Raw genomic sequence first — 12,767 nt, 5'->3', positions numbered from 1 at the left:
CTTTAGGAAATGCTGCATGACCTTGAATCGACCTACTCACCTTTCTGTGGTTTTCCTGTCCTGCCTTATTTGCCTATTTTAATGGTTCTTGGGCCATAGGACATTACAATACAATCCTTCATATCATTTCTTCTGTCCTTGTACAGATTTGCATAACTCTGATTGCGTTTTCTACTTCAGATTACTAATTGTAATCAAGTTATAATAATGATGAAACTGTCCGAAGTAAAAGGGTGGTTGGCAAGGTATGTGAGAATGCCCCCTGTTTAACCATTACCAATGATCACTGCATGTCTTTTACATCAATATTGTGAAGGTGTTTCAAATAATTGCGTGGGATTATTCAGGCAATATTATTTAATTCACAACCTGTGGCTAATACACAACAACAACAAAAAAAACAACGTGAACACCAAGTGAGATCCTACATCCCTTTATACTTCCTAATGTACAATGGAAGCAATATATCATAAATACTCATTACTGTACCTCCCAACAATACAAAAGAGAAGCAAAATAAACCCTCAGCTGTACATCAAAGACCACGCTGTGCATGTGAAAGGTTTTTTTTTGCTGTGGGGTGTATATCTTATGCTAGTGACCTTACTACACAGGCAGCAGAGTGATGGGCTTCGATTCTCTGGAAATCATGTGTATGTTATAAAGGGATTAACATTGCTCCTCTGGCTTTGATATGTGATTGTCAGTTTGTGACCTCTGATGAGCTGATGTTCGCCTAAACGAGAAGATTTAATTAGAGCAGCTTTCTAGCTGGCAGCAAAATAAAAACCGCTGGAAATCTGATAGGAAAAAAAATGAATGTCCTTGAGAATGTACTTTAGGGAAATAAATTACACTTCTGATACTATTTTCTTTACTTCAATGGACAGCTGTATTATTATTTATTGTCTCAGAGAGGGCAGCATGGATTAACCAGGACCTTTTATACTTTAGGATTGCAAGGTGGGCAGAACCAGGTCCCAACCTACAGAATAATTATCAACAGGCCCTAAGAGCCACAAAGTATTTTACCTTCTTTAATGACCATTCATAAAGCAAACTAATTGTCACAGCGGTCTGTGCATCAAGTCACACATTGCAAAACTTCACCCACGTGGTTAGTGGCGTATACTTCCCATCTATACTTATAACATGCAAGTCACTAGTCGTCCGTCCGCCCGCCCCCTCCCCCCCATGGCGTGTACGGGGGAAAATAAGTGCCAATTAATTACTCCCATACAACTATGTCCACTTTTAAGCAAGAAACGTTTTTGCCTCTATACTCCATCCCTATGTTACATACGCCATGCGTATTCTTTACGTTAGCTTTACACTTCCATCAAGTTGGTCTCGGAAGCACGTTGCCAGTTTGCACAAACATTGTTGGACATTGCAATAATGGGATTGTAGAGTAGAGATTTAAAATAAGAAACGAGGCCCATGTTTGCTCCAATTACTGTAGTTTGTTGCCGGCTAATTTACCGCAACGGCTGTACAATCTGCCTCCTCTTTTTTTCTAACTAATATTGCAGCTAGACCCCTTCATATAGTATCCGTTTTAATCATCCTTTGTTTTTATTCCACTCTTTCCCATATATCTTTCACCATTTTCAGATAAAGCCCCCGTGGGCATGACTGAGAATCAAATAACATACATCAATGATGTCTTTTTTCCATACCCCCCTGGTCTTTCTGTTCTGCTTCTCTCCATGCCGACTCTAGACTCAGGGTTGAAGGTCACTTGAAAAGTTATTTTGGTTTGCATGCTCTGCAGGAGGTATCTTGTGAAGGTGGAGGTTACACGCATAGGCATATGGTGTTTGCTAAACAGAACATCAAATAAATCCTGGATATGCACCCCGGAGACAGTTGGCTTCTTATGAAACTGTTTCAGTGGGACAGATCCCAGTAGGTAGCTGTTTCTGTCTTCTGTAACTATCTGAAGTAGAAGAGCTTCTATTTATCTCACAAATTAAATAGTAGTAGTCGCATTAGTCCAGTTAACTGGACTAAGAATTTATATTTTAGGACAAGCTTTCCAGAGTTCTACTCTCTTCCTTAGGTCAAACAATACTCAAGTATTGGTTAACCTGAGACACTTAGTCCAAATGAAAAAAGGTATCACCTAATAATGAAATACTTATTTAGCTCACCAAACTCACCTGTTTCCTTAGGCTGGATATCTCTTGGATATACAAGTTGCCATCAGCTCTCCAACCACTTCTGCACGCAATATTTAAGTTTTGGGGTTTTGCCATATTGCTTGTGGTCACGTATCTGATGACTGTTGACGTACATTCTCCTGGATTCGCTTTTTACTATATCGTGTAGTAGATGAGGCTGAGCTGATGTACATATAATGGTTTTATTTTGTAATCAGAAAAGTGATTGACATATTACTGTGAGTCTTGACGATTTTGCAGTAAGAAAAACATTCCATTTCTATAACTTGCAGATCTTGATTTGCAGAATATATGCAGCTGCATCAATAAAGTCTGCAAAGAAAGTACCACTTGCCAAGCCATATACAGATATATTTTTTAATTCTGTGACTCCAGCAGTAACTAGAATAAAGAAAGTAGCTGTCTTGGAGGTGCATTTCCATGAAGGTGGCCACTTTTCCCGGTGTTCTGGCTTTCATCCTACAAAAATGTTTTTGCCGGATCGCGATTAGTTTCGAATCGGTAAAATATGATGGGAAAAAAATCAAAATAAGCAGGAAAAATGTTTAGAAATGTTCATCTTTTGAACTTTTGTGTAAACCTTGGCAGGCTTTTCATTCATAAACCCAAAAGTATGTTTAAAGAACTAGAGTTCATTCCAAAGTTCGACTCGGACATCCGAAGGAACTTTGAAGTGTCAGATCCGTGAACCTGCCCATCCTTACATTTTAGTGAATGTTTGTTTGACCTTTAAACACTAAAGCTTTGGAGAGGTTAAGTATTTTTACACTCTTTTACATCTGTGCCTTCATTCATTTTCTTTGTAATGGAAGTGGTGAGAAAGAAATGTGTGAGTGATTTTTGGCAGGAATCTTTGCACATATTTGACAGCTGATCGGATGTTACAGCAGCAAAAACGTGAATAATCCTATATGGGGTTTATTTCAGTTCTGTAGCAATAGATAATACTTTCTGCATTTTTTTAAAGCTCCTAATGCCATAAAAAAAAATGCCATAACAGGAGCACCAAACGATTGCCAGCTTAGCTAAAAATGTACAATTATACATTGTCACATGCTTTATATATATAAATAATATTTTTTTTTTTTTTAAAGGGGGGGTAGGCATGTTGTATTGCTGCTTTAAAGGATCGACTTGATTTGCTTTAGACTCCTCTGCATCAGTAAGGCATTTCAAATCTCCACTGTGTTTAAGTCCTTCAGTATATCAGGGGCAAGTAATACAATGGAATACCTTTTTTCCTTATTAGTGCTTTGCCATTGGGAGAGCAGCGAAAGTGTCTTGAATCTATAATAGCAATTAGTTCGCATTTTGGATTTCTTTAACGGTATAGTATACATGTACTCAAATTCAAAAAATATATACCCATTTAACCATTTTAAGAGATCATTGTTTCAGTATCCACGGGACTTCATATATTTATACAGATGCAACACAAATCGAGTTATTTTAGCATCTTTGTCACTGATTTACATTAAATATTCAAAAGAATTTAACATTTTACAGCTGCAGACCAAGCAATATTCTACATGGTTTTTTTTTTTTTAAATAAATCAGTTCTGTACTATGAGAAAATACTTGTAGCATTTTTTTTAATCACTGTGATGACATTTTTAAAGTATTATAATGTAAAAATCATTTTTTGTTTCTATAGCAACCATTTACAAAGTCACATCCCCTTCTTCTGAAACAGGCTCTGGCACACCACTGTTTGAGCCCTGCCTTCTCTCTAGCAGTACACCAATTGTATCTAGTGACTGCCTGCTCACATGATCTCCCCCACAAAACTTTGCACCTTTGGTCCTCTTCTGCTGCACTGACATTTAGTGAACCCTCGAGCCGAATCTTCGTAGATCGATCACAGGAGAACGGATCCATCGTCAACTTAGCTAATTACTTATCATTGTGTGGATTGTATTGATGCACATATTAAAGGGGGGAAAACACTTGCTTGGACTGCGGCTTTAAATGAAAGACTGTGACTCCTTGTCAGTTTAGTGGCCACCCATCGTATCCCATTTCTCCCAACTCAGATTACAAGCTCTTCAGGGGAGGGACAACTTCCCACAGTGCTTCCTTTAATCTAATTCAACTCTCCCTATTTTGTGCCATATTTCAATGTACTATATACTGTGTCTGGTACACTATTTCTGTAAAGCACTGTATATATATACAAAAACTTACATATATGTTATTTTCGTCTAGTATTAACCCATTGGGTGCCACTTGACATAGCTACTACATCATTGTAGTCTAGTATTAACCCTTTGGGTGCCATTTGACATAGCTACCACATCATGGGGTGTGACACTCCAGTGGTCCCGCGATGCAGTAGCCACGTCATAACCTGCTTGCTCCTTTTTGTATGGGAGATCGCTTTCTGCGCTCCCGTGGATCTCCCGTGCAGCGCAGAACGCGATGCGACAGGAGAGATCTCCTCTTCCATTCCATCATCAGTGACGCCGTGATCCCTTGAATTGTGCGGCGGCCCCTCCGGCACTCGAAGGGTTAAATAATTCGCTGATCTTTCAGCGCAGAAAGGTGTCTTTTGGCATAGCTGCTTCGTAAAACTACGCCTCAGAAATTGCTGTATTTTGCAAGTAAAATGTGACTATATGTATCCACATCAAATATGACTGAATCCACATAAATGGGCGATATCTCGACGTTCTCAAGGAGTACAAGTATCGCCCAGGGGAAAAGGGACGGATTGACTTTAAAGTGACTGTGGGAGGGGCTGATTAGGGACAATTGGCCCTACAAATATTAATACTCCTTACATTTCCAACTCTCACAGCTGCTTACGGTGTATAATCCGGAGCAGGCAAACAGAACTTGTTAATGAATATCTTGTGTCGTGTTTGCCCCAATTGGCTTCTAATGCTGGGTGCCCGGTGGCCGCTGCTGCGCTCGCTATGGCGTGCGCGGAGGAAACACGATCCGCTCCTGTACGGTGCCGGCCCAGTAGCTGCCTGCGCGCTCATGTAGAGATCGCGATGCCTGACCAGATTTTGTAAAAAACAAGGATTTTGTCTATTTTTTGTGGCGACGGAGCGCTGGCCACGTCACTGCGGCGGTTCAGACAATGAGGGCGGACCAGCCGTTTGACGTCAGGGCCCAGCCCCCACCACACCCTAACCCCCCACCCCCCCCACGTCGAGGTCTCCTGCTCTTCTGCTGCTGCTCAACCACAGAACGCAGATCGCGGATTTCACCTGTGCACGCACCGCCAGGCGCGCGCGTAGCAGTGAACACTGAGGCCATAGCCTAAGTGTTCCTCCAATGGCGTGATGATATTATTAGGATTCGGCAGATCGTGTATGACAACCAATAGGGCTTTTTATGTAGAATGTGCTTAATTTGGTTGAAAGTAAGCTGTCATATGCAAGATCGCTATATACTACATCAGGGGTGAGCAAACTTTTTATGCCGAGCCCCCCTTTTCATCCATGAAATTTCTCGGGCCCCCCCTGCCTGATGTAATAAAAATCACATGACGTCAGCGCACGTGAGCTGGTTCAGCCATTGAGGGCGATCCAGCTTTGTAACGCCCCCGCCACGCGTCTACAAAAAAAGTATTTATAACACAAATTACATCACTTAAAAATAAATATTATGGTATTTGTCTAATAGCGTTCCCATTTCTGCAGTATTATTAATCTCTCTCTTCCCGCCACATTAGAATCTCTCAGGACCTCTCTCCCCTCTGCCAGTCTCTCCCTCCCCCTGTATTTCTCACTCCCCCTCTAGTCCCTCTCTATCCCTCCCCTCAGTGTCTCCCCCCATTGTCTCTCACTCTCTCCCCTCTGCCAGTCTCTCACTCCTCTCCCAGTCTCTCCCTCTCCTTGTATTTCTCACTCCCCCTCCAGTCCCTCTCTATTCCTCCCCTCAGTGTCGCCCCCTCTCTCCCCCCACTCCCCCCACTCTATCTTTCCCCCCCCCCCCCCAGTGTGTGTCTCTTTCTCCCTCCCCCCATTCTCTCACTCTCTCCCCTCTTCCAGTTTCACACTCCTCTTCCAGTCTCTCCCTCTCCCTGTATTTCTCACTCCCCCTCCAGTCCCTCTCTATCCCTCCCCTCAGTGTCTCCCCCCACTCTCTTTCCCTCCCCCTGTGTGTTTCTCCCTCCCCCCATTGTCTCTCCCTCCCCCCAGTATCTCTCTTGCACTCTCCAACCAGCTATTGTTTCTCCCTCCACCCGGTGTCTCACTCACACTCTCCCTCCAGCCATTGTGTGTCTTTCTCCCTCCTGCCAGTGTCTCCCTCCCACCAGTGTCTCTCTCATCCCCATCCCCATGTAGCTCTTTCACCCCCCCTCCCCATGTCACACTCACTCTCACCCCCCTCCCCATCTCACACTCTCACCCCCCTCATGTCACTCACACCCCTCCCCATGACCCAGTCACTCCCCCATGCCCCAGTCTCACCCCCCCATGTCTCACTCTCTCCCCCCCCATGTGCCAGTCTCAACCCCCCCCCATGTCCAAGTCTCACTCCCCCATGTCCCAGTCTCACTCCCCCCATGTCCCAGTCTCACTCCCCCCATGTCCCAGTCTCACTCCCCCCATGTGCCAGTCTCCCCCCCCCTCCCCATGTCCCAGTTTCACTCCCCCCCCCCTCCCCATGTCCCAGTTTCACTCCCCCCCCCTCCCCATGTCCCAGTTTCACTCCCCCCCCCCTCCCCATGTCCCAGTTTCACTCCCCCCCCCCTCCCCATGTCCCAGTTTCACTCCCCCCCCCCCTCCCCATGTCCCAGTTTCACTCCCCCCCCCCTCCCCATGTCCCAGTTTCACTCCCCCCCCCCTCCCCATGTCCCAGTTTCACTCCCCCCCCCCTCCCCATGTCCCAGTTTCACTCCCCCCCCCCTCCCCATGTCCCAGTTTCACTCCCCCCCCCCTCCCCATGTCCCAGTTTCACTCCCCCCCCCCTCCCCATGTCCCAGTTTCACTCCCCCCCCCCCTCCCCATGTCCCAGTTTCACTCACCCCCCCCCCCCTCCCCATGTCCCAGTTTCACTCACCCCCCCCCCCTCCCCATGTCCCAGTTTCACTCACCCCCCCCCTCCCCATGTCCCAGTTTCACTCACCCCCCCCCCTCCCCATGTCCCAGTTTCACTCACCCCCCCCCCTCCCCATGTCCCAGTTTCACTCACCCCCCCCCCTCCCCATGTCCCAGTTTCACTCACCCCCCCCCCTCCCCATGTCCCAGTTTCACTCACCCATGTCCCAGTCTCACTCACCCCCTCTCCCCATGTCACAAAGCTGATGCAGGAAGCAGGGAGATGCTACTGTGCACAGCACGTTACTTAGCACAGCACAGCGCCACCTAATGGCCAAAATAAAAATTGCAGCTGCAGACGGCTTTTTTCCCTCTGCTACTGGCAATAATCGCCGCTGCTTCCTGCGCCCCCCCTAAACAATCTTGCGCCCCCCCAGGGGGGCGCGCCCCCCAGTTTGCGCACCGCTGTACTACATTATGTTTATTTACTACATGTGAGGAGGAACAGTCTGGGACATGATCTGCAATAAGCCTCTGAAGAGATTTAGATGATATTGGTTTCCAAGATTCTTATGTGCTTAGAAACAGTATAACACATCAAATAAACAGAGCTTACATCTTCCCATGAAAGGAGAAGACTGCTTCACAACATATTAAATCTGGGGTGCTCAACCCCAGACTTCAAACCCCCCCTCCCCTCTCCCATACAGGTTAGGTTTTCAGGCTATCCCTCCATCAGTACAGGCGGCTCAATCAGTCCCTGCTTCAGTACAGGTGGCTCAGACTGAGCTTCGACTGAGCCTCTGATTGGACCACCTGTGCTGAAGCTGGGATATTCTGAAAACCTGACCTGTTGGGGAAGCTTAAGTTAAGGACTGGAGTTGAGCCCCCCTGTATTATATAGGGACCTTGTTTCCATCCCTTACAGCTTCATCGCTTGCCTTTGGCTTTTATTTCTTTTAACCATTTCACTGCATGAGCAAAAAGCAAAACAGGGCAGCTTGCCTGATATAGCAAGAACATAACAGGCATTTAACATGCTGTATCTATGCTGCACGCTTATTACATCAGGTCCTTAATAAAAAATACTAGAAGGCTTCAATTGAGCAATTTTTACTTTGACATATTCACATAACGTGCTAATTACACCACATAGCTATCTTGCATTCCTAAAATAATGTAACCGTGGTTTAAAAGTCATGTGATTAATATGTGCTACATAAATAGCCACGACGCACAACCTGTTACACTTTCTTTGTGTGAACGCCTACTATTTTAATAAGTGATCTCCAATAAGCCTTTGATTTACTTTACCCTAACTGGTTGAATTTTTCCAAACCAGGGCTGCCTGGAGCAAAGGGCAAGAGAGGACAAAATGGGGAGTCAGGTACTGTATATTTGTGTCCTAAGTATTCCGGAAAGGTCGTGGCAAATACCGTGGTCTTCAAGCAAGACTGGTTAGCTGAAGGAGCCAATTTCCTATTCATATACATATGAGGAGCATTTACATATGTGCAAATGTATTGGTTATTTCTAAGACCGCAATGAGAGATCACAGAGGCGTGGCTGGGGACCTCTGGTCTACCATCTCTAATTTGGCATTGATGATATAAGTTACACCAGACAAAAACTTATTTACAGTACTTTAGCATAGGTTGAACTTGATCGACAGAAAAATAGAAAAAATAGGCTAAAGCGCTCCAATGCAGGTATAATAGAATAAAGCAAGCCAAACCACTAATCCAAAGTCTAAAGAATGAGTAATGATATTAGTACTTAATATCCAATAATATGGGTACTATCCTCCTGAAGACAGGTGGTAGATGGTAAATGCCCACCCACCATCAGTCTCATTGGCAGGTTCCCCTGAACATAATAATACTCACAGATCATTGGAGTGGTAGGCAGGCTGTGCAGCTTCCAATGTGTAGTTTAACAGGAGTAAATAGAGGACATAGCGCACAAGCAAAAAACGGAGCAGGAAGGACCCAGAATCAAAAATAAATTAAAAGGGCACTTTATTGTGACAAAGACCCATCCAACGCATTTCGAACGTCACAGCGTTCTTTTTCAAGGAAAAAACGCTGTGACGTTCGAAACGCGTTGGATGGGTCTTTGTCACATTAAAGTGCCCTTTTCATTTATTTTTGATTGTGGGTCCTTCCTGCTCCGTTTTTTGCTTGCGCGCTTTGTCCTCTATTTACTCCTGTTGAACTTGATGGACGCATGTCTTTTTTCAACCTCATCTACTTTGTAACTATGTAACTATCTAGATAGCGAGTAGTCTTTCTTAGGGGTCCTAAGTACAGGTGGTCTTTGCTCAGTCTTGAGGTTTGGGGTAACAGCAACATGAACAGATCCTAAAACAGAGGGCAAAGTAATTCTCTCCTGTAAATGTACTGTAATTTAGAAGAGAAATCCACTGGTGGAAAGTTATACATGGACCGTACAATGAAACACAGTAATGTTGCATATACAAATATCCCGAGAGCATCTCTTATCAGATATTAAAGAGGTAATTTATCAAAGTCTTTTTATGCTATAATAACGAAAAAATACTACCTTATACATTAAAGGGAAAACAAATCAAATTGCTTTTTTTTTTTTTTACATATCATTTTTTCTTTTTATTCAGTGTTCTAGGGTTAGGGTAAGAGAAAGTAAAAAAGGGGAGGGGGCCAGGTAAGAGTATGAGATTTTAAATTAATTAAATATTGATACCTTTTGTATAGATGCAGTTGTAACACATCATGTAAGTATAATTAGTATTTCAACTTGTAAAAGCTTAAACATCTGAAAACATCAATGTTTTGTAGATAAGTGATTTTAAGGTCTTGCTTGAAGAAGTAAATCACTCCTAGCTAATTTGTCTAGAACACAGAATGTATTTCTCTCACTTGATGCATAAAAGGCCTTTGACCGTAACAATTGGAGTTTCATGCTTAGAATCCGAGAGGCCGTCCAAATGACCGAATCCTTCCTTAATGGGACTATAAAAATGTCAACTTTGTAACACCTAAAAACTATATTTTAACTTCAAATGGAAATAAGTCTATGAAATATTACCGCTCATTCCACAGAACATTATAAAGCTAATTATCCAGAATTATTCACTTTACTTGGAAAAGAGTTATCTGAATGATAGCAGTTAATGAATAGGGAGAATCATATCAATAAAGATCAATATCGTCCCCCACAATTGTATATTATTTCCAAACTCTGCTAAGTAAAGTCCCACACAAAGTTTTAAAAGAATTTCAATCTAGAATTTTGGAAACATAAATACGTATCGGCGAGATTATCTAAGCTCCGAGACTGCGTTTCCATGCGGTCTGACGTGGATACTCCACTGAAGTCAATGGGGCTTCCGTGTCAGGCCGCACAGATAGGCGATCTCGGATCTTATAGAATATGCCCCATATAGTTCAAAAGACTGTAATGACCTCCTCAATATTTATTGATGGTTTAACTATCTCTTCTATTACTAAACATTATGCTGCAGACCAGCAAAATCATCTCCTGTCTTAACTTGTGTTTAATACTGTAAAATGGGACCATATGGTGTCTCCAAAATCTCCTTCTCAAGAATTAGTTTCACTTCTCTGAACCCCTAATAAGAGTAGGCCCAAACAGATATAAACCATCCAATAATTGCATTTACCCTCTCACTTTGGGATGCTCGGGAGTCGAAAAAGGGTTTCAAGATCCCTTCCTCCTTAAAGACCCCTTTGTGGAGAAATGGAGAATTCCCTCCAGGGAGAGGGGCGTAGCTATAGCCCGGGCCTTCTCGGGGGTCCCGATCTCTAGGTTAAAAAATGCATACCTTTGCAGCTGCGCAACTGGCACTTGTCTACCGCGCATGCACGACCGGCACTTGTCTACCGCGCATGCACGACCGGCACTTGTCTACCGCGCATGCACGACCGGCACTTGTCGGCCGCTCGTGCGCATGCAAGATTGGAGCTTGTCGGTCGCACATGGGCACGAGCGGTCGGTAAGTGCCAATCGCACATGCGCAGTAGGCAATTGCTGGTCGCACATGCGTGGTAGACAAATTCCAATCGCTCAGGCGCAGTAGGCAAAGGCCGGTGGCGCATGCGCGGCCAAACGCAATAGAAAAATAGCAGGCCTTGCTACGCCACTGTGGCTCCAGGATTACGATTCTCAATTTTAAATCCATGGATGTCCCAGAACATATCCAAGGTGAAGGATGCACTTGTCCTAAATAAAATCATCCCAATCAAGGGACTATGCATGAACTGTGGTATACCACATGGAGAACTCTAAGTACTGTATATTCAGATTCAACATTTTATACAAATGTAATACAAATATTTATATCAGGGGTGGACAACTCCAGTCCTCAAGGGACCACCAACAGGTCAGGTTTTAAGGATATCCCTGCTTCAGCACAGGTGGCTCAATCAGTGGCTCAGTCAATAACTGCAGTCACAGTGGCACTTTCCTCCGCCCAGTTATCACCCACTTTTGGATTCAAATTTAAAATCAATTAGAGCAAGTTCTGAATGTGTCAGTCCCAAAAGTTCCTGTTATTATGCTTTTAGGCAGACCCATTTCAGATACAGCCAAAGCAATCAATAAATTAGCTTCTTATCTTTTGGTAGCAGCCAGATGCTCAATTGTGCAAAGCTGCAAACACGCGTTCCCTCCAGCTACTGTATGAGCTTGTTCATTCCAAAAGTCAGGCGTATCTTAGACGTGGAGAAACTGACCTCCTTTTACTGTATGCCATTCAATGCAGAACTTTCTTAAAATAAAGTTACCTTGGATTAGCACTTTCCCAGAAGACGTTCCTTCAAATTGCTTTTTTATTTAACTCAGCACTAATTTGGTGCGTTATTTGGACCAGCAGTACAACTTTTTCGCAGAATGGAGACATTGTTTAAAAAACAAAAATATAGGTGTCTGTACTGTATAAGACAAATCTTGAGCAACGTGTAAGGATTTATTAGATTTTAGATCATACTTTATTCAAGACCACTTAATCCTTTTTCATCCAGGGATACAGGTGCGTGAGAGTTGGAGACCTTGTAAAGCAGTGGTTTCCAACCTTATTTTGGTTAAGGAACCCCAAGTGAATTTCTGAGGAACCCCCAACCATCTTGAATAGCAACTCTGTGATCAGATGCATTGTAAGGAGCCCCAACCCTCTCTAATAGTGCGTCTGAGATCAGATGCATTGTAAGGAACCCCAACCCTCTCTAATAGCACATCTGAGATCAGATGCATTGTAAGGAACCCCAACCCTCTCTAATAGCGCGTCTGAGATCAGATGCATTGTAAGGAACCCCAACCCTCTCTAATAGCGCGTCTGAGATCAGATGCATTGTAAGGAACCCCAACCCTCTCTAATAGCACGTCTGAGATCAGATGCATTGTAAGGAACCCCAACCCTCTCTAATAGCGCGTCTGAGAACAGATGCATTGTAAGGAACTCCAACCCTCTCTAATAGCGCGTCTGAGATCAGATGCATTGTAAGGAACCCCAACCCTCTCTAATAGCGCGTCTGAGATCAGATGCATTGTAAGGAACTCCAACCCTCTCTAATAGCGCGTCTGAGATCAAATG

The 12,767-nt window shown here is 43.9% G+C and overlaps 1 long non-coding RNA gene across 1 annotated transcript in view; it reads left to right on the top strand.

Moving 5' to 3' along the window:
- The window catches only part of LOC142500895 (uncharacterized), a 66,418-nt gene extending 57,712 nt beyond the window's left edge, over positions 1-8,706 (top strand). Inside the window, exon 3 of the long non-coding RNA XR_012803342.1 lies at positions 8,520-8,706. This is a non-coding gene — a long non-coding RNA (uncharacterized LOC142500895). The remainder of the gene's footprint in view (positions 1-8,519) is intronic.
- The last annotated feature ends 4,061 nt before the right edge of the window (positions 8,707-12,767 follow it).

The sequence above is a fragment of the Ascaphus truei genome, chromosome 8 (assembly GCF_040206685.1).
Source record: "Ascaphus truei isolate aAscTru1 chromosome 8, aAscTru1.hap1, whole genome shotgun sequence".
Classification (NCBI taxonomy): Eukaryota; Metazoa; Chordata; class Amphibia; order Anura; family Ascaphidae; genus Ascaphus; species Ascaphus truei.
The sequence above is the reverse complement of the archived record's forward strand: the minus strand, read 5'-3'. Positions and strand labels throughout refer to the sequence as shown.